Here is a 25,047-nt window from a genome sequence, read left to right as displayed (position 1 = left end):
GTATTTATACCAAATCTGTCTCCAGCATCACCCAGAATCTACCTAGTATAAAAGCCCCACCCCGTTGTGATGTCAGCTTTAATGAGGGGTGCCATATCCTCAGAGAGAGAAGGCATGTCACTTCAGGATGATAGTCTCATAGCATTTCAAAACCCCACAGCTCCTCCCTCATCCATCCATCCTCAATGGAGCAGGACTGAACCAGATTTAATTCAGATAAAGATACATTTTTTAAAATCTTTTTGTCTCTGAACTCTTTGGCATTTGTGGGTATATGTGGTTGTATGTTCAAGTCGTAATAATGCACAGAGATATATGGGTATTCACTTTGATTCTTTGATGTCTTTGACATCTTAATTGCCGTGTTTTTTTTGATGAATTAGAAAAACATCATAAGTGTTCCCCTCTTCTACCCAGTTCTGCATATTTTCGACTGCTCAAATACAGGTGCTGGGGAATGGCTTTAGTACATTCATTGTCTCCAAAATAATTTTATTGACAGAGTGAGCATTTTGCCCTGGAAAATTAAAGTCTGTACTTGAGCTTTTTCCTCCTGTCACCCCATGGAGTCCCTCTCTGTAACAGTAAATAACACTGTGGATGGCCCAGACCATTGAGTCCTTATGGAGGGAACTTCCAGGCAACAGTGAAGTTTCAGCCTTGTCTGTACGCAAACAAATGCGTTGCTTTCTTAACAGGATTTTAATGTCAGATTGTGGTAGCAAAATCAATACACTATGTCAGCTTAATGAACTCTGGTAAACATTACTGACATTTATAGACATTTATTTACTGGAGAGCTAAATTGTTTCAACTGTGTGTGGTGTAGAGTGCATATAGCAGTACTGTGCCTCCACTGAGCCACAGTGCAAGATGGGTACACCAGAGGGCAGAGTTTAGTTTCTGTCCTCAGACCTCTGGTGGTCTGGTTTTCTCAAATGTCCATTGTCTCCTCCTTCATATTATTTCGTGAAAGTCTACCCTGCACATTTGTCACTTTTTTCTGCCTTTTAAAATGAAGTCTTAATAGGAATAAAATGTATCTACACAACCTGCTCCACATTTTCAAAGTGAAAGAAAAAGTATAGAACATTTTCACAATAACATAAAATAAAAAATGCAGATGTCTTGTATTTTCAAGTATTGTGGTGGCAACATCATGCTATGGGCATGCATGTCACAGGCAGGGACTGGAGAGTTTGTCAAAATCAAAATAAGTAAATGATCAACACCCAGGTAAAAAGTTAGATGAGACCCTGTCTCAGTCTTCTGGATACCTAACCCTGGGATAGAGTTTTATTTTTCAGTGGGACAATTACACAAATGTTAATGCCAAATACACCCCAGAATGGCTTTCCAAGAGGTGTTGATGATTGTTTCTAAGGGGTCTAGTCCCAGTCCTGACTTAAATCTGTTTGTGATATTGCTTGTCCATCAATTATCCCGAACCAAATTTACTGAGCTTGAGCAATTTTGACAAAAACAATGGATATGTGGACAACGCAAGAGTTGTGTAGAGTTATTTAAAATAATTTACAGCTGTAATCACTGCCAAAGGTGCTTCCACCAAGTATTACCTCTGGGGTTTGAAGACATACGCTATCATTACGTTTTTTATTTTTTATTAATTTAGAAAATGTTTTATACKTTTTCTTTTACTTTAAAAATGTGTAGCAGATTTGTAGGATTTTTTTTTTAATGTGCTCCCTTTTTTAGATGACATTTTAAGGCGACAAAATGTGAGAACTGCGCAAGGGGTGTGTGGACTTTCACTAGGCACCGTATCTACTCTTACGCGCAGTACCTGCCTTTCGGAGTCTAGCAACTGTGTTTTGTGATGTTACCGTGTGCTAGTAGGAAATGCCTACTCCCCAAATAATGACTTTGTTATCACACACAATGTCAAGATAGCCTTCGATTTTGTATACAGAAGCTGTGCCTCAAATTGCTCCTTTTGTATATTTTGTGTGTCTATCTCCTAATCTGCAGTATTTATCTTTGTTCTTTGARCTGTTTTGCACCTGTTAATCCTTGCCAGGTCAAGTTTTACTGTTGTAGACTGAAATGGGCTCGAGGATGTTTTAGGTTTAGAAAAACCGAAATAGTGTGTGCTTTTTTTCTGACATATTTCCAACTCTTAGTTTTACAGCTTGCAGAAGAAAGACAATCAAGCCACCGGGCATCCTTGGTAAACCCCTTTAGTTAAATGACAGAGTTGCAGGAGGTGGAGTCAACACTTAAAAACTTTGCAGGCTCCAGTCCCTCCATCACACTTTCACCATGAAAGCTGTGTAGACCGCACAGTGGCAACGTGTTTTCTTTTTTATTTGGGTCCACGATTTTTTTGCCGTGTCAGCATTCATTCCTCCCTATCTAAAAGCATACCGTGTCATTTAACGTAAATGAATGCCTAGACAAGAGGCACATGAATAGACGTGTACTGGAAATACCTTGTGGAGTATGAAAGAAGGAGTACCAGGTCTTACAGATCGTTTTTGTGCATGAGGATATAAGTGAAACACCTTCACGATCACTCTATTGCACTTGTCATCGGTTTTGCGTTGTGACCCTGGGGCCTGTAACAAAATGCATAAACATTGGCCTTTTTACAATAAGCATTGATCACATCATATACATTGCCTCGTAGGACACTGTTACTGGTTTACTGCCGAGGTGGGGTGGTCTCTCAGGCGCTTTTAGCTGCCGAAGCATCACCTAGGTGCGTGCTACACTTTCGGTGGTGGATGTTCCAGGCTACCTACCTACTGAGGAGGAGTAGCCGAGAACTTCAGAGGAAGCGGTGCCTGATGAAAAGTTCTATGCCTGTCTGACTGATGTTCTCCCGCTCTGGCTTTACCATCAACCCAACCTCCACTCAAGCCAGTTACTCCTTTACTGAACTGCATCGTCATCTAGCTGTGGAAGACCATCTCCCATGAACTGCCAGCTCCCTGAATTAGTTTTTGTTCCTTTTTTTTTTTTTTTATTGACTGAGATTCTGTATGAAAGCACTATATCAAATAAATGTATTATTATTACAGCACACCTGAACCACTTTATGATGTGGTGGCATTCCGAGTCAATGAAAGGCTCTGGAGAGAGCGTGGCGGTTGAACCTGTAGAAGAATATGCAGCTTCTCTCTTCAGACGTGACTAATTCACTTTCATTCCTTTTAATTACTATGATAATGACTGGAATTCTCACACAACATAGACAATGGGGGCAACCGTTTACCCCGTTATCTTAGTATGGGATACAGGCATACTGTAGATCAAATCTGCACTCTGCTATAATTTGTTTCTGATTAATAAGCACAAGGCCGATGTCTTAAATCTAGGCTAATTGATAGCTGAATCTATTTCTGTCTGTTTGAAATGGTCTTTTGCATTTATCGTGTTTTTTTTTWATGTCTGGTGTGCAAAATACCTACTGCTTTTCGTAGTCTATTTATTCTCATGGGTAAAGTTGGTAGACTGGTGGCTAGGACTACAAATAAAATTAAGGCATTTAAAATCTTCTAATGGGCAGTTCAGAAAAAAAMAACAATGATTTATAGCATTTTGTGTTTAGATTTATGAAATGTATGATTTTGCCATATTTTCCCTCATAATTGTCATAAAAATCWTCATACATTCTCGCTGTGCTTGTCTCTGCTGCCCAAGTTCAGTTTTAGAGTGCTGGGGAAGACAGTCTGGGTGAGACAGATAAGTTTTGTCTCTGTTATGAATCTCTCTCCTCTGTTTGTTCCCGGTGATTTGAGTATGCCACGCTGCCTGAGAGAAAGGAGGAAATAATTGCAGGTTGATGATATGACTAAGCTAGTTAGAAGAATGGAAAGTGGGAGTCTAAAGATGGCATGTTTTAGCTGGGAAGTGGCTGGGATACAGATTTAACATTTTAATAAACCCAATATGCCACTAAGAGGCAGTTGCAGCTTTATGAATGGAAGGGTTGATGTTGGGCCTCCAGGCTTAGTGTGGGTGCAATTACAGAGACCCGAAAGACAAACGTCTCGAAATCACGGTCGGAAGCAGAACCGACCAACCTGAGGAGTCTGAGGTTGTTTCAGAATAGGAACCCAAAATGCATCCCTCCCAACTTTTTTTTTTGTTATTTCAAGATGAAAGTATTTAATTAGAGAAATTACTGAAAAGCTGGTAATCGGAGAAAGAGGGGAATTTAGGCCAATGTTTTATTTTTTCACGCTGAAGCCTGAGAATGTTTCAAATCAGATTTGGTTCCAATTTTAGGCTCTCCTTGAGGACCAGGTAATGGGAGGGGATTGTTAGAAGTCAATTATGTTCATCGAGGCAGGACGCAACACAGAGGCAGAGCCTTAATGACTAGTGCCTTTAAGTCTAACTATGCCTTCCACACCCTCCAGAGCCCTTTAAGTGGAACAAACGGCTCACATGGATGCTTGAGCCAATCCCATGGTTTTGTCTGGTGTTGAGACACCGTCACTGTCGCTCAATCTTCTTCTAAATATGTTTTAACTCAGACAAAGTAAGATTGAACATGTTGTCCAAAGTGCAACATTCTTGAGTCTGACAGAATTTTGTAATTTATTTTTTGTTGTTGTAATTTCAGAATATTTTCTACTATGGATCTAAAAGTATGCTGACCAAGAAGTCTGCCTCCTGGATAGAAATCTGCCGACTATATATCTTTGTTTGACTCTGAACTAAGCCAAAAGTTGTATTGTATAAGGKGCATGTAGCTTAGGTTGATGTCTATTGCCAGCTTATCAGAGTTAGCTGTTTTTGTAGGATTATTATAGTCATCTTATAGTGAGATGTGACATGCCATTAAAAGGAGTAACTGGGGAAAGCTGGTATCCTATTTGGTTGGCTTGAGTTCCTGAAGAGGCCAAGCCTGCCATGTGTGCTACTGACTGCATGTCTAATTTACATTACGTTAAACCTTTGATTAATGGTCACAATAAAGCAGGGGGAGCCTGCTTATATGGTTATATGCCTATATGGTTATATTCACCAAAAGCATATAATCTTACAGTCCTTTGAAAGACTATGGGATGTTTCCCATGTTTTTTCCATTATCCCTCACTCTGCTTCCCATGCACTTCTGTGTTGTTAATCAGATAGCTCCTGTCTAGTTTGGCATGTCCAACCCAGCCCCAAAGTTCAGCCCTTGAGCCTAATGTCTCAATGTCTTAGAGGGCTCTGGCCTGGGCTTGGCCAGGCTGGCTTGACTGTCTGGAGGTGGTGTTGGAGATCGGTGTCAGACGCCAAAGCTACCAACATAACCAGCCATGGTACCTTTTTTGTTTTTGCTTCACTGGAAGGAGCTCCTGTGTTTTAGCAAATTACGAAGCTCTCAAAATAATCATGGTCGGATGAAAACAAAGAATAAGCCATGCAAGCACTATGGAAAATCCAAGCCATTGCATGTTGGTCAACAACCCATAGCTGTATTTTAGGGCTGTCTTAGTATGCTGCGTTTTCACTTTGGTCTTGAGACCAGGATATGGTTGAAAACCTGAACTGCCGAGTGCCAAACCACCACTGGTATTCAAGTGTGAAAAACCCACACGGATGCAGTAGGTTCACTTTTTAAGTTGCCTACCAACCTTACATGGATATAATGCCAATCCTCATACCTACAGYATGTTTTACACCGTGCCATTACGCTGTAATGTCTGCACACACAATTTGTTTATGGTGCTTCTGAAGCTGCGGCCGATCATCCTTGTTGGCCTGCAGCACTAAAACACGTGGATATCCCCTTTCTGGGTTTCTGTCATAGGTCTGTTTTTGTTTTTCTTGGTTAGATCTTTATTTTAGGTGTGTGGGTTGGGAAGAATCCCTKAACACCACTCTCAGTACAGTGGGAAGATTGTTTGGTAGAGTTTAAGAGGTAAGCTTAGCTACTTATTTTTTCCAACAGAAATTCAGTGCCAATGAATGAGGAAGAACTTCTGAATAAGACTTTTCTCTTGAATACCATGGTACCAAGGGATAAGCTCACTTTCCTTTTGTTGTTATTTAAATCAAATTACTCTCATTAGGCTGGCTAAAAAAGGATCCCATATCTGCTCACCCAATTATTCTTGATGGTACTAAATTGTCTGGATAACAGTTTTTCCCTTATATTTTTAGTACTCGTGTTAGAAACATGTAAATGTCTAGATCTTTGTAGTTCACCACCATATGTGTTCCCTCATTTTATACAATTGTTGTTGGCCATGTACACTGAGTATACAAAACATTAAGAACACCTTCCTAATATTGCCCTCAGAACAGCCTCAATTCGTCGAGGCATGGACTCTACTAGAAGTCGAAAGCGTTCCACAGAGATGCTGGCCCATGTTGACTCTAATGCTCTTCAAGTTGACTGGATGTCCTTTGGGTGGTGGACCATTCTTGATACACACAGGAAACTGTTGAGCATGAAACACCCAGCAGCGATGCAGTTCTTGACACACTCAAACTGGTGCACCTGGCCCCTTTTACCATACCCCAGTCAAAGGCACTTAAATMGTTTGCCTAGCCCATTCACCCTCTGAATGGCACACACATTGTCCATGTCTCAATTGTCTCAAGGCTTGAAAATCCTTCTTTAACCTGTCTCCTACACTGATTGGAGTGGATTTAACAAGTGACATCAATAAGGGATCATAGCGTTCACCTGTATTCACCTGGTCAGTCTATGTCATGGAAAGAGCAGGTGTTCACAATGTTTTGCACCCTCAGTGCATAGGCCTAGGTGTTGTATGTGTAACTATCATCAGCTTAGCTCTTTCGAAATCCATACATTAAAGCCTGTTGAAACGTGTTGTTGTTTAGGTGTGTTTTGAGAAAAACAGTGGGAGGAGAATTACACATACTTTCTGGCATGGAGCAGAAAGTACAGAACATTTAAAGATAGTGTTGGGTTCTCCTCTCATCTCAAAATGGGTGCTTCATGTGTCCAATTAGGCTTTGTGTGGAATCAAGCTTTTTCCCATTTCCTCCACGTGTTTGGCCTCCTGCAGTCGCAGGAGATGAATTAAATAGGTCTGTACAACACTGAACTTCGATTTCAAAGCACTTTCCTGCCAGGAAAGAAATCATAGCATATAACCTATTTGAAAGGCATTTTGTCTCTGTGGTAATTTGGTTTCATATGCAGACCTGCCAACCTGCACGCATTTTGCGTACCATGCACACAATTTGAGGTCAAAGTACGCTGGTACGAAAAACGACCCGAAAATATGCTGCAACAGCCTTCTAGTTGGCACATTGTGGTTTTTGACTGAACCGTCTGAAGTTGAAACTGAGCCAATCAGACGACTGAGCCAATCAGCTCTCCGCTCCGGCCTGCAGTTCATAGTCCGAGTACTATTTTCCTCCCTCAAGCTGGATGGCATCTCTCCACTTTGTCGGTTGATACCACTGATGTGTGAGGAGAAAGTTGAGGGAAAATGGAGAACGAACTGTTTGCCAAATACATTTTTCAAAACTGTATGTGTTAGTCAAGCACGTTACCACTACTATTTTGTAGTTAGGTACCTTGGCTAAGGCATCATTATGACGAAGGTAGTTAGCTACAGCGTTTAGTCAACTAAGCGAGAACACTTTCTTGCCCAGACATGCTTTGACAGCAAAGAAACGTGCGGTGTGCGGTTGTTCAGTGCGTGTTGCTGCGTGGATAGAAACAGAAATGGCAGAGAGCTGTTAAACTAATACCGTCCTCTCTTATACACATCTAGATGTGTATAAGAGACAGGTTCAGTGCGTGTTGCTGCGTGGATAGAAACAGAAATGGCAGAGAGCTGTTAAACTAATACCGTCCTTCACAGAAAGTGATGTTAGACTGTTAAAGATTAGTAGGACTATGTCAATTAATCAGTACTTGATCTGTCCTCTTGATATAGCTGTATGTCAACAGTAGGCTGCTAAGGATTTGATCATAGTAATTTCACCAATGACAACAAGGTGTGTTAAATGAAAGGTCTCCCTACTAGGCTACCAAACTGGATGGATTAGGTCAGGGATGGAGATCTGAAACAAGCTCATTATAGGCCTATTTTAGCTGTTTTATATTTCAAATAGCCTACAGTAAACTAGAGTACAGTACTACCTCTAATCGCTGCTCTGAGTGATGCATTGATAAGTGTAGGGGCAGTGAACTGGGCTGGGGGTCTCTTGACTGGGTCTAGGGGAAGGGAGGGAGCCACAGGTTGTAGCTACAGTTGAAGTCGGAAGTTTACATACACCTTAGCCAAATACATTTAAACTCAGTTTTTCACAATTCCTGACATTTCATCCGAGTAAAAATTCCCTGTCGTAGGTCAGTTGGGATCACCACTTTATTTTAAGAATGTGAAATGTCAGAATAATAGTAGAGTGATTTATTTCAGCTTTTATTTATTTCATCACATTCCCAGTGGGTCAGAAGTTTACACACACTTAATTAGTATTTGGTAGCATTGCCTTTAAATTGCTTAACTTGGGTCAAACGTTCCGGGTAGCCTTCCACAATAAGTTGGGTGAATTTTGTCCCATTCCTCCTGACAGAGCTCGTTTGTAGGCCTCCTTGCTCGCACATGCTTTTTCAGTTCTGCCMACAAATGTTCTATAGAATTGAGGTCAGGGATTTGTGATGCCCACTCCAAKACCTTGACTTTGTTGTCCTTAAGCCATTTTGCCACAACTTTGGAAGTATGCTTGAGGTCATTGTCCATTTGAAAGACCCATTTGTGACCAAGCTTTAACTTTCTGACTGATGTCTTGAATTTTCCTCCCTCATGATGCCATCTTTTGTGAAGTGCACCAGTCCCTCCTGCAGCAAAGCACCCCMAMAACATGATGCTGCCACCCCCGTGCTTCATGGTTGGGATGGTGTTCTTCGGCTTGCAAGCATCCCCCTTTTTCCTCCAAACATAACTGTTTGACCATAAAGACCATTGTTTTCTTTTTGTTTCATCAGACCAGAGGACATTTCTCCAAAAAGTATGATCTTTGTCCCCATGTGCAGTTGCAAACCGTAGTCTGTATTTTTTTATGGCAGTTTTGGAGCAGTGGCTTCTTCCTTGCTGAGCAGCCTTTCAGGTAATGTCGATATAGGACTCGTTTTATTGTGGATRTAGATACTTTTGTACCTGTTTCCTCCAGCATCTTCACAAGGTCCTTTGCTGTTGTTCTGGGATTGATTTGCACTTCTCGCACCAAAGTACGTTAATCTCTAGGAGACAGAACGCTTCTCCTTCCTGAGCGGTATGACGGCTGTGTGGTCCCATGGTGTTTGTACTTGCGTACTATTGTTTGTACAGATGAGCCTGGTACCTTCAGGCGTTTGGAAATTACTCCCAAGGATGAACCAGACTTGTGGAGGTCTACAATGTTTGTTTTTTTAGGTCTTGGCTGATTTCTTTTGATTTTCCCATGATGCCAAGCAAAGAGGCACTGAGTTTGAAGGTAGGCCTTGAAATACATCCACTGGTACACCTCCAATTGACTCAATTGATGTCAATTAGCCTATCAGAAGCTTCTAAAGCCATGACATAATTTTCTGGRWTTTTCCAARCTKYTTAAAGGCACAGTCAACTTAGTGTATGTTAATTTCTGACCCACTGGAATTGTGATACAGTGAATTAATTATAAGTGAAATAATCTGTCTGTAAACAATTGTTGGAAAAATGACTTGTGTCATGCACAAAGTAGATGTCCTAACCGACTTGCCAAAACTATAGTTTGTTAACAAGAAACTTGTGGAGTGGATGAAAATCAGAGTTTTAATGACTCCAACCTAAGTGTATGTAAACATCCGACTTCAACTGTACGTTGCATCCAGTAATGGAATTATTCCGAATTTTCTCCCCAAACAAAATGAAGAAGAACACAGTTTACTTTTTCACTAGACTATTCACATACAGAAAAATGTGAAACTGTCATTGAGACCATCTCAATTTAGGATCAAAAACAAGACTTCTGTGTTGGCAACCATTTTTTATATAATTTATGACTCTAGGTTTCAGGGAATGGCAGTTACAGGTAAATTATCCAACTTCCTTAGGCCTACATCAGCACCACCTTATCGGAAAATAAGGCGAGAGCCCTGATTTGTACATTTAAATGTATTTCTAGTTAGCTACTAAAGAGTAGCCAATTTCCAAGTACCCATGAATCTATAGCATACCCTTGTTACTGAGGCAGTCTTCTGCCCACGTCATTATTAGGCTAAATAAGATGCATTTGCCTGTGATTTGAGCAGTGCGGGTGTTGCACACATGCCTTTGTGGGGTCCGCGGGGCAGTTCCCCAAATGGCATCTAGCACCAGACACTGCTAGTGATGTGGCAGTCTGACAAAAGCAATGACGTGGCGTGCCAGATTGTTTAGATAAGCTACAGTAAGTGGCAGTGTTTAGAAACTTTCACTCAGCTGAGGTGAAGGTCGTGAAGTCAACTTCCCCCCACTTGAAAAGGCTCAMGTTGTTCCTCCGCAAATCATAAACCAATCGTTGGTGAGGCGAAGGGAGCATGTGAGATATGAGCCAGGTTTAACTGCATTGGGCTCTATAACTGCACTTTAATGAGCACTGGTGAAGGCTTGTTAAGCATGTCCCCGACTTAATCACTATGAAGACATGAAAGTCAGGTTCGCTCAGTGGATGTATTTTCGACATAGCAAAGTGATGAATAGAACCCTCAATTTTCTTGGTGTTTTCAGCAATTAAGTCAGAATTAATCAAATATAGCCAACCATCATCAGCAAAAATGGTTGTACTAAGACTGCTTATTTTGAAGTATTTTGGTGCAAGGAAAAAGTGACTTTTTGCTTTAGGGTTGTGATTTGCTGATTTGGTAAGTACCAGTGAGCTTACATTTGCTTTTCAAGATACTGGTGATGACAATGAAGTGTCACACTAAATGAGAGAATGAAAATGATCACCAAACAACTGCACATGTATGTCATCAAGGACACGTGTATTAGCCTAGTCCACATGTTGTTAAAAGTGGATTAAAGCTGGAAAGATGTGTGTTACTGGCAAAAAATAAACATAACCACTGGAACAAGTATACTTATATTTTACTGCACATTGGGGACACCAGCACATGCAGCCTACTCCACCACTTTGTCTGAGTTTTACAGAGTGACTGGGAGGARCACACATGAGAATATACGTTTTTTATTGTGCCAGTAAACTGGGGTATGGCAACACTGAAATGTGCTCGGTTGCCCTGGCAATCCTGCAGATCTAAATAAGAACGAGTTTGTTAGCTAATGCTTGTCACGGGTAGCATTTAAAGGCAGAAAATATCAAACTAGCCACGTCCTTGACCACTCATTGCCCTCCGTGTGTTCCATATATAGATTTGCCAAACTTGTTTTTCTACCCTTAGTTTGACCATTCTTTGCTGTTCCTATTTCTTGGGTCAGTTTCCTTGGGTCAGTTTCCGCAGGCGCAGATTAAGCCTACAGAAGGACTAAAAAGCATTCTCAATAGAGACTATCCATATTGTTTTAGTCCTGGTTTAGGCTTAATCTGTGTCTGGGAAACCGCCCCTATACTCTGTTCCTTTACAACAACAAAAATGTATCGCACCCTTCAAATGTAATAAACACCAGAGCAGAACTGTTCCAAAGTATTTCTGAGCTGTGAGCCATCTAAAGCCTTGGATGTTTTCTTTATATACTTATTCAACCAAACTAATGTTATAAGTCACAAGAACAGTCTTTAGCCATGGTCCGTAGGTGCAATCTTGTCAAGATTCAAACTGCTCTGGCCAACGGGGTAGAAAACAATGTCGTTTATGGCTTGGCATATACTAAAGCTGAAGAACTTATGCACATCCAGGTACTTTTTTTTTGCAGATGCTGGAGACCTAGGTGAATTCCTGGAAAATAACAAGGGAAACAGCGCACACTGCTGTTCATGTTCCCWGGTGATTTTCTTCCAATGTTTCGACCCTTAGGTCTTCACGGATGCCTGGTGAAGACTTAAGGGTCGACACGTTGTAACAATAAAATCCCCTGGGAACATGAACAGCAGTGTGCAGTGTTTTCCTTTTTATTTTTCATAGACATGGCATATGCCTTCAAATTCTATCTAATTAAAGTTTCCCTCACTACAGTACACCGCAGCCGTGATGAGTGAGCCACACCGTTTACCAACCTTTACCTCCTGAAATGGTATTTATTTTCTGAGTAACTACCTGGTCTAACATAAGGGCCCCAACTGAGTGGAAGGACACTTGCTACAAAAGGGTATATTTTTCTCACCTCGGCTTATCTAAAGCCATCTGTGTGGCGTTAAGTCATCACTGTCTACTTGGGTTCCTCAAGTGGATTTGCTTGGTGGTCATCCATATTACATCCGTCTGTATCCATTCAGACTCTGGGCTAAAAGTAGTAATTGATCTGGTTGGGACTGCTCTTGTTCAGGACGGTCACCAGACTTTGGTGTACTGTCAAATGAAACTTTGGTGTACTGTCAAATGAAACTTTGGTGTACTGTCAAATTAAACGTTGGTGTACTTGTGAAATTTGAATGAGCAAAATCATTTTTCTTCTGTGACCTTTTGGTTGTAATCTTTTTAAGCACGCATGTGCAATGGTTTAATCTTGCAACCTACTTGTCATGAATTGAGCGTGTACATGCAGCCCGTGTTGACATAGCAACGGTATCCATGTTTTTACAGCTTTGTAAAGCTACATGTTAAACTTGGTACCATGAAGTCATCCATGTCGTCACACACTGTACGTTCCAAACGATACGACAGTGGAAAACTGGGCAGAAAGGTCATTTGGCTGTCTATGTTTACATTTTACAGTGCACCCATAACAACTGTGAAATGAGTTGGCCAATGCTTATTTGCGGAAACATGAAAGGAGGGAATCATTGAGGCATTGTACTATAGTAGAAGATCCCAGGCTCTCTGGTCTTTATTTCTGGCAGTCATTGTGGCCAGACTGCTACAGTACACTCTGATTGCTCCGTGTTGTATCCACTATCCATAACTCTTGGTTTTTTTCAGTGGCATGGCCATAGTTATCACAATTTTCTGCTTTTATGTGTTTATGGTTGTCTTTGAAATGAGGTAGAAGCTTTTGTACTATAGTAGAAGATCCCAGGCTCTCTGGTCTTTATTTCTGGCAGTCATTGTGGCCAGACTGCTACAGTACACTCTGATTGCTCCGTGTTGTATCCACTATCCATAACTCTTGGTTTTTTTCAGTGGCATGGCCATAGTTATCACAATTTTCTGCTTTTATGTGTTTATGGTTGTCTTTGAAATGAGGTAGAAGCTTTTTTCAGGGTTGTGTCCATATACAGGAAGGGCACACTTTTACATCTGCGTGTCTCTGAGGAGTGTGTATCTCCAGTTGTGTCAACAGCATTTTCCATTTTCATTAGGGAGACACAGCTTCTTATTTGACCAATTAACATAAACACTCCATATTGTTAAAACTTTCAGGTTTTGGTTCTTGAATCTTTTAATCTATTGTATGGTTTAGTTCATATTTTTGTTTGATAGTGGCAGGGTAGGGTGCAAGTATGGTGACCAGTGTTGCGTAATAAATATACGTCTGTTTTCATACGACTTCTGGTAAGGCATCAGTCTTCAAAGGGTGGGAATGTACACTGTTATGTCTGACACTCCAAATTATGTCCCCGTTTTGTTTGTTCTTTGATCTGTGTTAGATTAGTGAGATTAGACAAGCTTCTGTTTTGCATGCAACAATAACAGCAGAAGTACAGGTGTAGGATCTTAATTTGACCCATATTGTCACATTTGAACGTTTAGTCYGTAATGTTGCTTGATCGGTGGTTAGGCTTAGTGTTTTATTAGGAGCCCCATTAGCTGGTGCCAAGGCAGCAGCTACTCTCCCTGGGCTGGCCAAAAGTAAGCTACATGAAAAGTGCAATACTGTTAATGTAACGGTGTGTTAGTGTTGGTTTTCAGTGAATGTATGTCAATCACGAAGCTCATCTGCATGTGCAGGAAATCTCTCGGCAACAAAATATGGATGAAATTAAGATCCTACATCTGTACATACTGTGCAAAACCAAATAGACCAGAAAGTCATTTTAGACTTAGGCAGCCATACTTCTAAAATCTAGGCATATTTGTTTCTTGAGGGTGGCAAGTTTATTTGATCAGAAACATTAGTTCAGCATGTTTATACTCATCAAGAGTCAACGTTTCACTGACATGCAACCATTATGTGGCCTCAGTTGTCAAAAGTCAGTTGTCATTCAGCACTATTTTCAGTATGCATTTTAGCAATTCGGGTTTAACTGTGTTGCACTGTACGGTAGCACCTTGATGTTGCCATAAATCCTACTGTATGATGAATCCCATGAATAGGGCTTGCACAATTAATGTATAACCGCGTAACCGACGGTTATGGATAAAGACCGTCACGAACAGCTCAATGAATGACCACAATGCAGCAGCAGCACACATAGAAATAAAATGAATAGAACAGGCTTGGAACTTCTAACCCTGGCAGTTTGACTGGTAAACGCATGGGTACACTCACAATGGCTGCCTGGTATTGTTATGCAATCATTTCCATGGTAATGTAGAATGTTAATTCAAATCATCCAATAGATGCGGCAAAGGGATCAGTGGAACACAGACCTTTCCATTGACCAGATTGCCGCACATTCAGCAAATCTGATCTACCAAAGTGGATATTTGTCAGATCCGTCACGGTTGATGTATTGTAACAGGTCACCAATGTGGTTACTTAAGTCCGATGAGGATATATTTGGCTGTTTTCGCTGCATAACGTTTAGAAGTTGTCCCTTTTCAGGTTTAGAAGAAGTGACTTCTAAATGCTAACTCCCATTYGTATAAGCTGGCAGCATAGCTAGCATACAGAAATCGGTGGTGGTAGTCTGTCTTTAATGCAGTTGATTGGTGACGATGACATGAACATGTGTTGACAACCATACAAGCATTATACTCCAATTTTCACCTCAACAGTGTGAAATACACATATAAACAATAGCCTAAATGTAGCCTAATTTTGCTGGGGGGGGGGCAATTATTAGGTTAGATTACTTGTTGGTTATTACTGCATTGTCGGAACTAGAAGCACAAGCATTTCGCTACACTCGCATTAACATCTGCTAACCATGTGTATGTGACAAATAAAATTTGATTTGATTTGATTTTAAAGGATCTTTCCCCCATGGGCTTTTCCGCCACACGTTTCCATGGCAATTGTTTTGGTCGAGTTCGATTGACCTCTTCACAGCATCTATGCACTGTATTTTTTTGTAATGTCAGTTGAATCAACAGATCACAGCAAATATTTGAGCATATATTGTACTTCCTGCTTTGCTCCTATAGGTACACTTGCAATGGCTGCCAGTCCACCCGTTATGCCACCATTGACTTGAATGGAGACACCCATTCTCTTTCTATTTTTTTATTTTACCTTTATTTAACTAGGCAAGTCAGTTAAGAACAAATTCTTATTTTCAATGACGGCCTAGGAACAGTGGGTTAACTGCCTGTTCAGGGGCAGAACGACAGATTTGTACCTTGTCAGCTCGGGGATTTGAACTTGCAACCTTTCGGTTACTAGTCCAACGCTCTAACCACTAGGCTACCCTGCCGCCCCCCTATGGCAGCAGGTACACTTGCAATGGCTGCCAGTCCACCCGTTATGCCACCATTGACTTGAATGGAGTCACCCATTCTCTTTCTATGGCAGCACATGCAGTAAGGAACGGAGGAGAGGAGAAGATGGGCAGGTTTTTTTTTGCTACAGTGGTTACTTGCCAATTACCTTCATCCTAAATTCAATGAACGTCATAGCCCTACCCATGAATCCCACTTACGTGTCTCTACCACTACCTATAAATAACTGTCTCTTTTGGGGCTAGGGACATGCCCAGTGGCAGATCTGAAAGCATTGTTTATGGAGATTGTACCTTTAGACAGGGGGGGGATCGTTCATCTCCATAAGTGCCATAAGCCTCTGTCATTAAAACAGAACCTGGCTGGGCTTGCTGCTTGTTGGGACTTTTCACTTTCTGTTTCAGTCCTTTTTGCCTCCTTTTTTCACCTTCCTGAATCAGCAGTTTTGTGACCAGTGGCTTCCACCTGGGAGGAGCATCATACCGTTTGTATTTCTGTATTTTGAAAGTTATATATCTTGAAAACTTGATTGCTAACATGCAAAACATTTTAGGACTATATCCGGGGCCTAAAATGAACACCCGCCAATGTCCACATGTGGGTAGATTTAGATCTAATTTACTTGAAAGGAAATCTACTGAACTAAGATTTGTCCTTCTGTTTCTTGGCTTTAAAAAAAAAATGTTTTTCACAAGCTAGGTTGTTTTTCAATGTTTGAGTTGTAACTTTTAGGGAAGAGACGACAGCACGGATACTAGTCAGACTCAATCTCACAGGCACAAACATGACTTGAGTTGCCTTACCATGGTCACCTCTCACCCTTAACAGGGCAGGTGAACATTTTTGTCTCATCTGTGATATTTTGGTATTTTTTTTATTAAACAATATATACCACATTACTTCCTACTAGTAATTTATTTTTATTTTTTTGAAACATTACCAGCATATTCAGAATTTTTTTGTGTTTTGTTGGTGTAATTTTAGCACCAAAAAAAAGTATATTTTGGCTGGTAAAAATACTGAGTGGCTGGTAGCATTTTAGATATACCTGCCACATTAACAGGTGGACCAAAAAGTACATTTTAGATATACCTGCCACATTAACAGGTGGACCAAAAAGTACATTTTAGGTTCTGACTATATCAACAATGGACTAATAATTTATTTATTTATTTGTATAGTTTTTGTGTAGAATTTTCCTTTAAAATACCACTTGTCAACTGAAAAATTATGCCCACAACTTACCCATGATGTTCCACCGATTTAAGTCAATAAGTCATCGTTTTAGTCAAAGTATGATATATTTGGGCTTGAAGTGGGAAATCCGAAGTGGGACATTTGTGGAAATTTCCTTTATGAGATGACGTACAAATACTTTCAAACTACTTTTCGATTTCAGAGCTGGTGTTTCATTTGAATGTTGTCACCCACCAGCATGGCGTTGTTTATTAATTAGAAACAGCTGCAAAGTTCTTCCTCTTCGCGACTTGTGTCCACTTGGCCGACCTGAGCCATGGAGCAAATTTAAAATAGGGGAAGCAAACTTATGTTGGATAATTAGTACATTTTCATAGATTTTTAGCTAGTCCGTATAAAAAAATTGAATATATACATAATATAAATGGGTATAATATTCCCATATGACTGTATTTTGCAACCCTGCTCCCTCTGTTGCCCCAAGATGACCACTAAAGTTTTGCTCTACTACACGTTCCACTGCTTTGATCGGTGCAGCTAAAATTGTCTGTGCTATAATGAAAGGCACCTGTGAAAGAAAATTCAAGGAACTTGTTTATCTATTTTGTTGTGCCTTTGTTACATTTGTATTGGTGTTTTGTGTCCGATGCGCTCAGGGTGTTGTTACTGTAATTTGCGGCGTGCATCACGAGCGTATCATTGTAGCCTATCATTTTACTTCCCCTGTGAGAACCATGAGCACGGGCTGACTTGGCTTTGCTGTACCGTAGTCGAAGCCTGCTAGCAGCCTACCTACCAAAGGTTGCATGCACCGTGTCTATTACAATGTAGAAAAATGCATGTCTCTAAACCTTTCAATAGTTATCCATATTTCCGGAGCTTCATCTTTGGCGATAACAAAAGATGGCAAGGTCAAAAATACTGGTTTCTATCTGTGGTGAAGTTTTCACCTAAATGCTTATGACAAATCCAGCTCCACAACCTAGCCAGCTGGCTAATCTTTTGAATACAGTGTAGTAAAAAAACAAAAACAGCAGCAACAGAAAACATTAGCTACTGTAGCTAGATAAGGTTAGCATGCTAGCTAGATACACTTTCAGCTGTCAGTGCCCTATTTGTGGATGTTTCTTCACTCCATGTGGAAATGACCTCACCATTCCATCCCACCCCCAATTTGTGAATATGTATAAGTAGAATATGTATAAGAATATGTATAAGAGTCATTCTTTGGAGATGGCACCTAAACGAKCATTTTCGCTCGAGAACAGGAATTACATTGAAATTGCCCGTTGCCCTCTGAGGTCCGTTAATGTAACAGACACATGCATCTCATGGGCATTGACATCTTGTAATCGGAGTATTCCCACTAGATAATATTAGAGGGCTAGTGTTATGTATGGGCATTAGGGTTGTCTTTTGCAATAGTAGGCCATGCCATGATATTTGCAGCAAATAATCCATGTTTTTCACCCTGATGTGTATGGGGAGTATAAAATGAGATGAGGCTTCACTTCCCTGAAGATCAGATCCTAAATGCAGCTCTACCCAACTCTTCTTTTTCTTAGATGTCCATGCTAAATATAGTCTAGGTTTTATATAATAACAGATTGCAATGTCCACACTTTTGCCTTTTGGGGGAGAATGACTATGTAACTGGCATCAGTTTCCCCAAGCTATAGTAACTGCACATTGGTGTCCCAAAACCACTATCCATTCATCTGAATTGCCATCTGTTGTTCTTCGTGTATCGCTTTTCTGTCTCTTCTTATTTTTAAATACTCTGAACAAAAAATATTTTACTGAGTTACAGTTCATATAAGGAAATCAGTCAATTGAAATAAATTCCTTAGGCCCTGATCTATAGGAATACAGATATGCATCTGTTTGTCACAGATACCTTAAAAAAAAGTAGGGGCGTGGATCAGAAAACCAGTCAGTATCTGGTGTGACCACCGTTTGCCTCATGCCGCTTGACACATCTCTTTTGCATATAGTTGATCAGGCTGTTGATTGTGGCCTGTGGAATGTTGTCTCACTTCTCTTCAATGGCTGTGTGAAGTTTCTGGATATTGGTGAGAACTGGAACATGCTGTTGTACACGTCGGTCCAGAGCATCCCAAACGTGCTCATTGGGTGACATGTTGGGACATTGGGACATTTTCAGTTTCCAGGAATTGTGTACAGATCCTTGCAACATGGGGCCGTGAATTATCATGCTGAAACATGAGGTGATGGCGGCAGATGAATGGCACGACAATGAGCCTCAGGATCTCTTCACGGTATCTCTGTGCATTCAAATTTCCATCAGCAAAATCCCAAATTGTGTTTGTTGTCTGTAGCTTATACCAGCCCAAACCATACAGCCACAATGGGGCACTCTGTTCACAACGTTGACATCAGCAAACCGCTCACCCACACGACGCCATACACACTGTTTGCCATCTGTACGGTACAGTTGGAACCAGGATTCGGCAGTGAAGAGCACACTTCTTCAGCGTGCAAGTGGCCATCGAAGTTGAGCATTTGCCCACTGAAGTCTGTTACGACGCCGAACTGCAGTCAGGTCAAGACCCTGGTGAGGACAACGAGCATGCAGATGGGCTTCCCTGAGACGGTTTCTAACAATTTGCGCAGAAATTCAGCCTTGTATTKTCCCCAGCACAAGGTGCACCTGTGTAATGATCATCAGCTTCTTGATATGCCACACCTGTCAGGTGAATGGATTATCTTGGCAAAGGAGACATGCTCACCTAACAGGGATGTAAAAAAAAATTGTGCACAACATTTTTGAAAAATAGTCAAAAAAAATTCTGGGATGTTTTATTTCAGCTCATGAAACATGGGACCAACACTTTACATGTTGCGTTTTATATATATTTTTCAGTATATCTCAATATATCTTCACAACAGACTTGGTGAGCTGGTGTCCTTTTGAAAGGTGCTTATCTCTGTGGAAGGACTGGCATTCGTAATGTCTGTGGTATCAGGTGCCAGGGTGGCAGACATCAGCCCCAGGCCTTCAGTTTTCGCATGCTCTCTCGTGGTCTTAATCACATGCAAATCCCCACCTAGTATCGTCTTTTTAAACTCAGACATCTGATGACAGATGGCACCCAATCCTGAAGACGCAGATATGTGTTGAACCATCTTACAAAATGCTTGTGTCCATTCGCAACGGTAGACGCAGAAGGAAAAACAGATAAAATAAGAGTCTGTGTCTTTGGCTTTCTTGAACCATGCTATTATTGTTACCATGGGTCACAAATTAAGATTATCCTTGTCTTTTTGCTGGCCTCAAAGAGATAGAGAAATGCGTCATGGGACATGATGCAGCAATTTGTGGTCAGTCTTCTAAAAATGGCCAATGCTCGGCCGCTGGTGGCAGTTGCCACATTTTCCCCAGGGCACAAGCAGGTGGWGCAAAAAATATCCCCATCTTACCCTAGATTACAGCTTTCCTCTAAATGATTTATACACGGTCATGTAGTTGTTATCTATTAACTTCAATTAGGACTACATAAATGCACGGTGTATCTTCCTTTTGATAACCTATATCTTCTCTGTTGATTCTGTAGATGATAAGGAAAATGCTTGTGTGAATCGAGCTCTTTCCCCTTCACTTGTGGTGCAGCTGTTTGTGCGTTGCTGAGCACTGCCCTAATTTGCACTGTAACTGTTGATTTGTTCATCCTGTCGTCGGTCTTTGATGTCTGTGAGAGAGAGAGAGCTGGTCTGTTGGACGTGGTGCTGGCCTCAGATGCTGGGCAGTGCTCCAATCAGGCCTCCCTCTCTTACTGTTACTGTGCCCAGTCCCAGGCTTCAGATGGAAGGGAGCATTCCCCACATATTCACTTTTAAAGCCACGTAAACACACACACACACACACACACACACACACACACACACACACACACACACACACACACACACAGGTTGATAGATAGATAGATAGATAGATCAAAGGGTCCTCTTCTCTGTGCGCCACCATACCACTATGCCCCTAAAATTTTTGGGCTGACTGTTTGAAGAGCCCTGCTGCATCAAGCTAGACAAATGAATAAGGATATGACCTCTCCTTTACAATTTCAACCAGAGAGGAAGGGAGGAAGCCTATTCAAGTTGAGTGTTTTGAAGGCATCAGTGTATCCGTATCTGAGTTTTAAACATTGGATACAGTAGGTACAGTGTATAGCCGACATGGCCTGAGTGTTTAACGCTCTGTCCCAAGTGGCGCCCTMTATAAYGCACTACTTTTGACTGGAGACTTATGGGCCCTGACCAGAGTCATATGGGCCCTAGTCAAAAATAGTGCACTACATGGGGAATAGTGTCTTTTTTGGGACGCAACCCGGGTGTCTTAACTGTAGCAGGGTGACATTCCAGAGGGAGAGTAGGGTCCTGCAGGGTCCACCCAGCAGAGGTTGTCAGGCGGGCCAGGCAGACACTTTGTACGCTGGCCAGGGCGGCCTGTTCTGTTTATTTGGAGATGAAATGGAGTGTGAGGAAAAACACTGGAGGGAACGACAGGGCTGGAGATCACAGCCAGATGTTTGTGAAATGATCCCAGCACCCTTTTTTCATAATTTCATAAAACTACTGTAATTTAACAGGGAGGAAATCACATTAATCCGTTTGGCCCAGTGTTTATCAGTTGTGTAATCTTTCATAGGACACATTTTAATGTGAATCTGAAGAGTTGGTTGTGAGACTGATTTGTGCTGTTCTGTATGTGTTTGTTTTTGGTCCAATGCTGCCCTCTGCTGTTAAAGTTAGCTTTACAAAACTTTTAACATGATAAATAAAGCTTCCACAAAAAAATCTGTTGTATATTTGTTTTCCTTTTGGCCTTACTAAATATAAATATGCTTTTCTGTGCAATGCATGCTTTGTTATTTTGGAAACATTCGGAGTGTCTGATCTCGGGTATCATTCTCCTATGTCGGAAGACTTGTACTTCATTAGGGTTGGTCTTGTTCTTGGTTAATGCAATGTTTCTGTTGTACCACATGATGGCAGCATGCGCTAATCTTTCACAGACTGGAAGTCCTGTTTGTTTTGTGGAAGCGGAGGGTCATTTTCAGTACAGAGTGGAGCTTGACAAAATGTTTATTTTATTTACACCATGTGGGAGCTGTAACAGATGCCCTTTAGTCTTTCACCTGTATATGCATGTTGCATATGGAAACACAACTCCTTCATAGTACGCGGGTGTGAGACTGTTTGTATTTGGCATTTCACCTCCGACGCGTTGACATTGCATATGACTAGGTAGAGATTTTTTTATTTAACCCTTATTTAACTAGGCAAGTCAGTTAAGATCAAATTCTTATTTACAATGGCGGCCTACCCCGGCCAAACCCGGACGACGATGGGCCAATTGTGCGCCGCCCAATGGGACTCCCAATCACGTCCGGTTGTGATTCAGCCTGGAATCGAACCTAGGTCTGTAGTGACGCCTCTAGCATTGAGATGCAGTGCCTTCAACCGCTACGCCACTTGGGAGATCTAGAATCAGCTTCCCCTCCCATCATCCTAACCTTAACCATAGTGGGGAAGATGCAAAACTGACCCAAGATCAGCATCTAGGGGCAACTTCACCCTACTCCCACGCTATGCAGCTAGCTATTTATCCATGAGCCTCTGGTGTTTGTAGCTTATGATGACCTCTGGTGAGGTGAGGCCTGTGTTGCCTTGAGAGAGGGAGTGGAGGAGAGGGTGAGTGGGTGTGAGTGTGCTCTCCTGTCCCTGCTGGCTGTAGTTTGGGCACTGTGACGCTTCCTCCCTAAGTGCTCCTCCCATCTCCTCTCTGTGCCAGGATAAACTCCTGGCCTGATGAATACACGCCCTACTCATCTGCACCCGGGATGTTTCCCTAAGCCTTCTTTTCTCCTACTCGCGAAAAAAAGCAGCGCCACTTCTCACGAATTGGCCCGCATTTTACCGCTCCACAGCAAATTCAACTATGTCCGGTTTCAATAAGCTTGCACATGTGTCAATGTTAATTTTCAAGTTGGCCTTAGACTTGTCGTATTCACAGGAGACAATCAAATGCATTCCTGTTCGGGTACTTCTATGCGACATGCTCCGTGGATTCCTCTTCTCAGACAAAGTAGTAGAAAAGCGTGTGTTGCCGTATCAAATGACTCCCTCACATTATAATGTATTTATTGCTTTTGATGCTGCATTCATCAGGCTTTTTTCAGTACGGCAGGTCAAGTGGGATGGTTTGACTGAGATCAGAGCATGGTACCATATTTAGCTCTGGCCTAATATCTTGAGCGCAGCAGGGGATCTTTGAAGAGCCGGCTGCCCGTACCGCTGTCTCTCTGTGGGGGTGGGAGATGACCCACACATTCCCCTAACCGCCTGCTGCTTCCTGTGACATGGCTCAGGGAGTGGGTGTCCCAGACAGTCCTAGTGCCGTTGCACTAATCGGTTTCCCCCGTCCACTCTGTGTTTCATTCTACATGAGCTAGTCCTTTCCTTCATTCCAATCAGACCAGTCAGCGTCAGAGTGTCTCAGGACAGTGTCTCATTATCCTGGGAAGACTTAGGCTGCATCACATATGGTCCCCTATTCCCTTTATAGTGCACTCCTTTTGACTTTTTGATCAGGGCCCGTAGGGCTCCGGTCAAAAGAAGTGCCCTATATAAGGAACAGGGTGGCATTTGGGATGCAYACTAAGTGTGGCTGGTGCTTATTATTCTCTAATGAAAACCATAGACAGGCTGAGAGCCTTCGTACTTCAAACAGACAATCCACTGGGTTACAARGGGAGTTGTGTCTGTCTTCTGACCTGGCCTGCCAGGATGTCACACAGCCGTGTTGAATATTATTCATTCACTTGGTCAGGGCTGTCTGCCAAATGACTTTTGTAATACTCCAACCTTTACGTGGAAAATCGAACGAGCAGAAGATCATCACTTAAACGTTACTCACAAGTGGTTGTTTATGAGAAAAATAGATGCTCTGTGTCTCTATGATTGTTTCACAAAGTCTTAGAGGAAGACCGCTTTTTAAAAAGAGAGAGCGGTTTGCTAATGTTCAACACTCATCGTTGAATTGTTGTCATGAAATTGCTTTGTTCTCCGTCCAGGCATGCTTACCCTGTGTGTGTGTGTGTGTGTGTGGTGTTGTGTGTGGTGTGTGTGTGTGTGTGTGTGTGTGTGTGTGTGTGTGTGTGTGTGTGTGTGTGGTGTGTGTGATATACATACATACAAATCATTAAAATCCAGACGGAAAATATTTACACAAGAAGCAACCTAATATTACACAGTCAAACTCTCAGTCATTTAGACCAACGTGGTCATTATATATATATATAATATATATATATATATATTTGGGTTTGCTGAGCTAAGCAGAATTACTGTTCCTCAAATGAACAATTAAGTATCTATTCTCAAGTTCTAGCTACTACAGTGCATTCTGAAAGCATTCAGACTCCTTGACTTTTTCCACATTTTGTTATGTTAGTCTTATTCTAAAATATATTAAATAGTTTTTATTCCTTCTCATCAATCTACACACAATACCCCATAATGACTAAGCAAAAACAGTTTTTTCTTTTGACATTTTATTTAGAAAAATAAAAAACGGAAATATCACATTTACATAAGTATTCAGACCCTTTGCTAGAGACTCGAAATTGAGCTCAGGTGCATCCTGTTTCCATTGATCATCCTTGAGATGTTTCTACCACTTGATTGGACTCCACCTGTGGTAAATTCAATTGATTGGACATGATTTGAGAAGGCACACACCTGTCTATATAAGGTCCCACAGTTGACAGTACATGTCAGAGCAAAAGCCAAGCCATGAGTTCAAAGGAATTGTCCGTAGTGCTCCGAGAGAGGATTGTGTCGAGGCACAGATCTGAGGAAGGGTACCAAACAATTTCTGCAGATCATTGAAGGGCCCCAAGAACACAGTGGCCTCCATCATTCTTAATTGAAATAAGTTTGGAACTGCCAAGATTCTTCCTAGAGCTGGCTTCACAGCCAAACTGAGCAATCAGGGGAGAAGGGCATTGGTCAGTGAGGTCACTTGACAGAGCTCCAGAGTTTTTCTGTAGAGATAGGAGAACCTTCCAGAAGGACAACAATCTCTGCAGCACGCCACCAATCAGGCTTTATGGGAGAGTGGACAGACGGAAGCCACTCAGTAAAAAGCAGCGACAGCCCGCTTTGAGTTTGTAAAAAGGCGCCTAAAGGACTATCAGACCATGAGAAACAACATTCTCTGG

At 41.6% G+C, this 25,047-nt stretch overlaps 1 protein-coding gene across 1 annotated transcript in view; it reads left to right on the top strand.

Annotated features, from left to right (window-relative positions):
- LOC111972687 (5'-nucleotidase domain-containing protein 1-like) overlaps positions 1-25,047 on the top strand; it is a 56,536-nt gene that overhangs the window by 8,819 nt on the left and 22,670 nt on the right. The window lies entirely within an intron of this gene.

The sequence above is a fragment of the Salvelinus sp. IW2-2015 genome, linkage group LG14, assembly GCF_002910315.2.
Source record: "Salvelinus sp. IW2-2015 linkage group LG14, ASM291031v2, whole genome shotgun sequence".
Lineage (NCBI taxonomy): Eukaryota > Metazoa > Chordata > Actinopteri > Salmoniformes > Salmonidae > Salvelinus > Salvelinus sp. IW2-2015.
The sequence above is the reverse complement of the archived record's forward strand: the minus strand, read 5'-3'. Positions and strand labels throughout refer to the sequence as shown.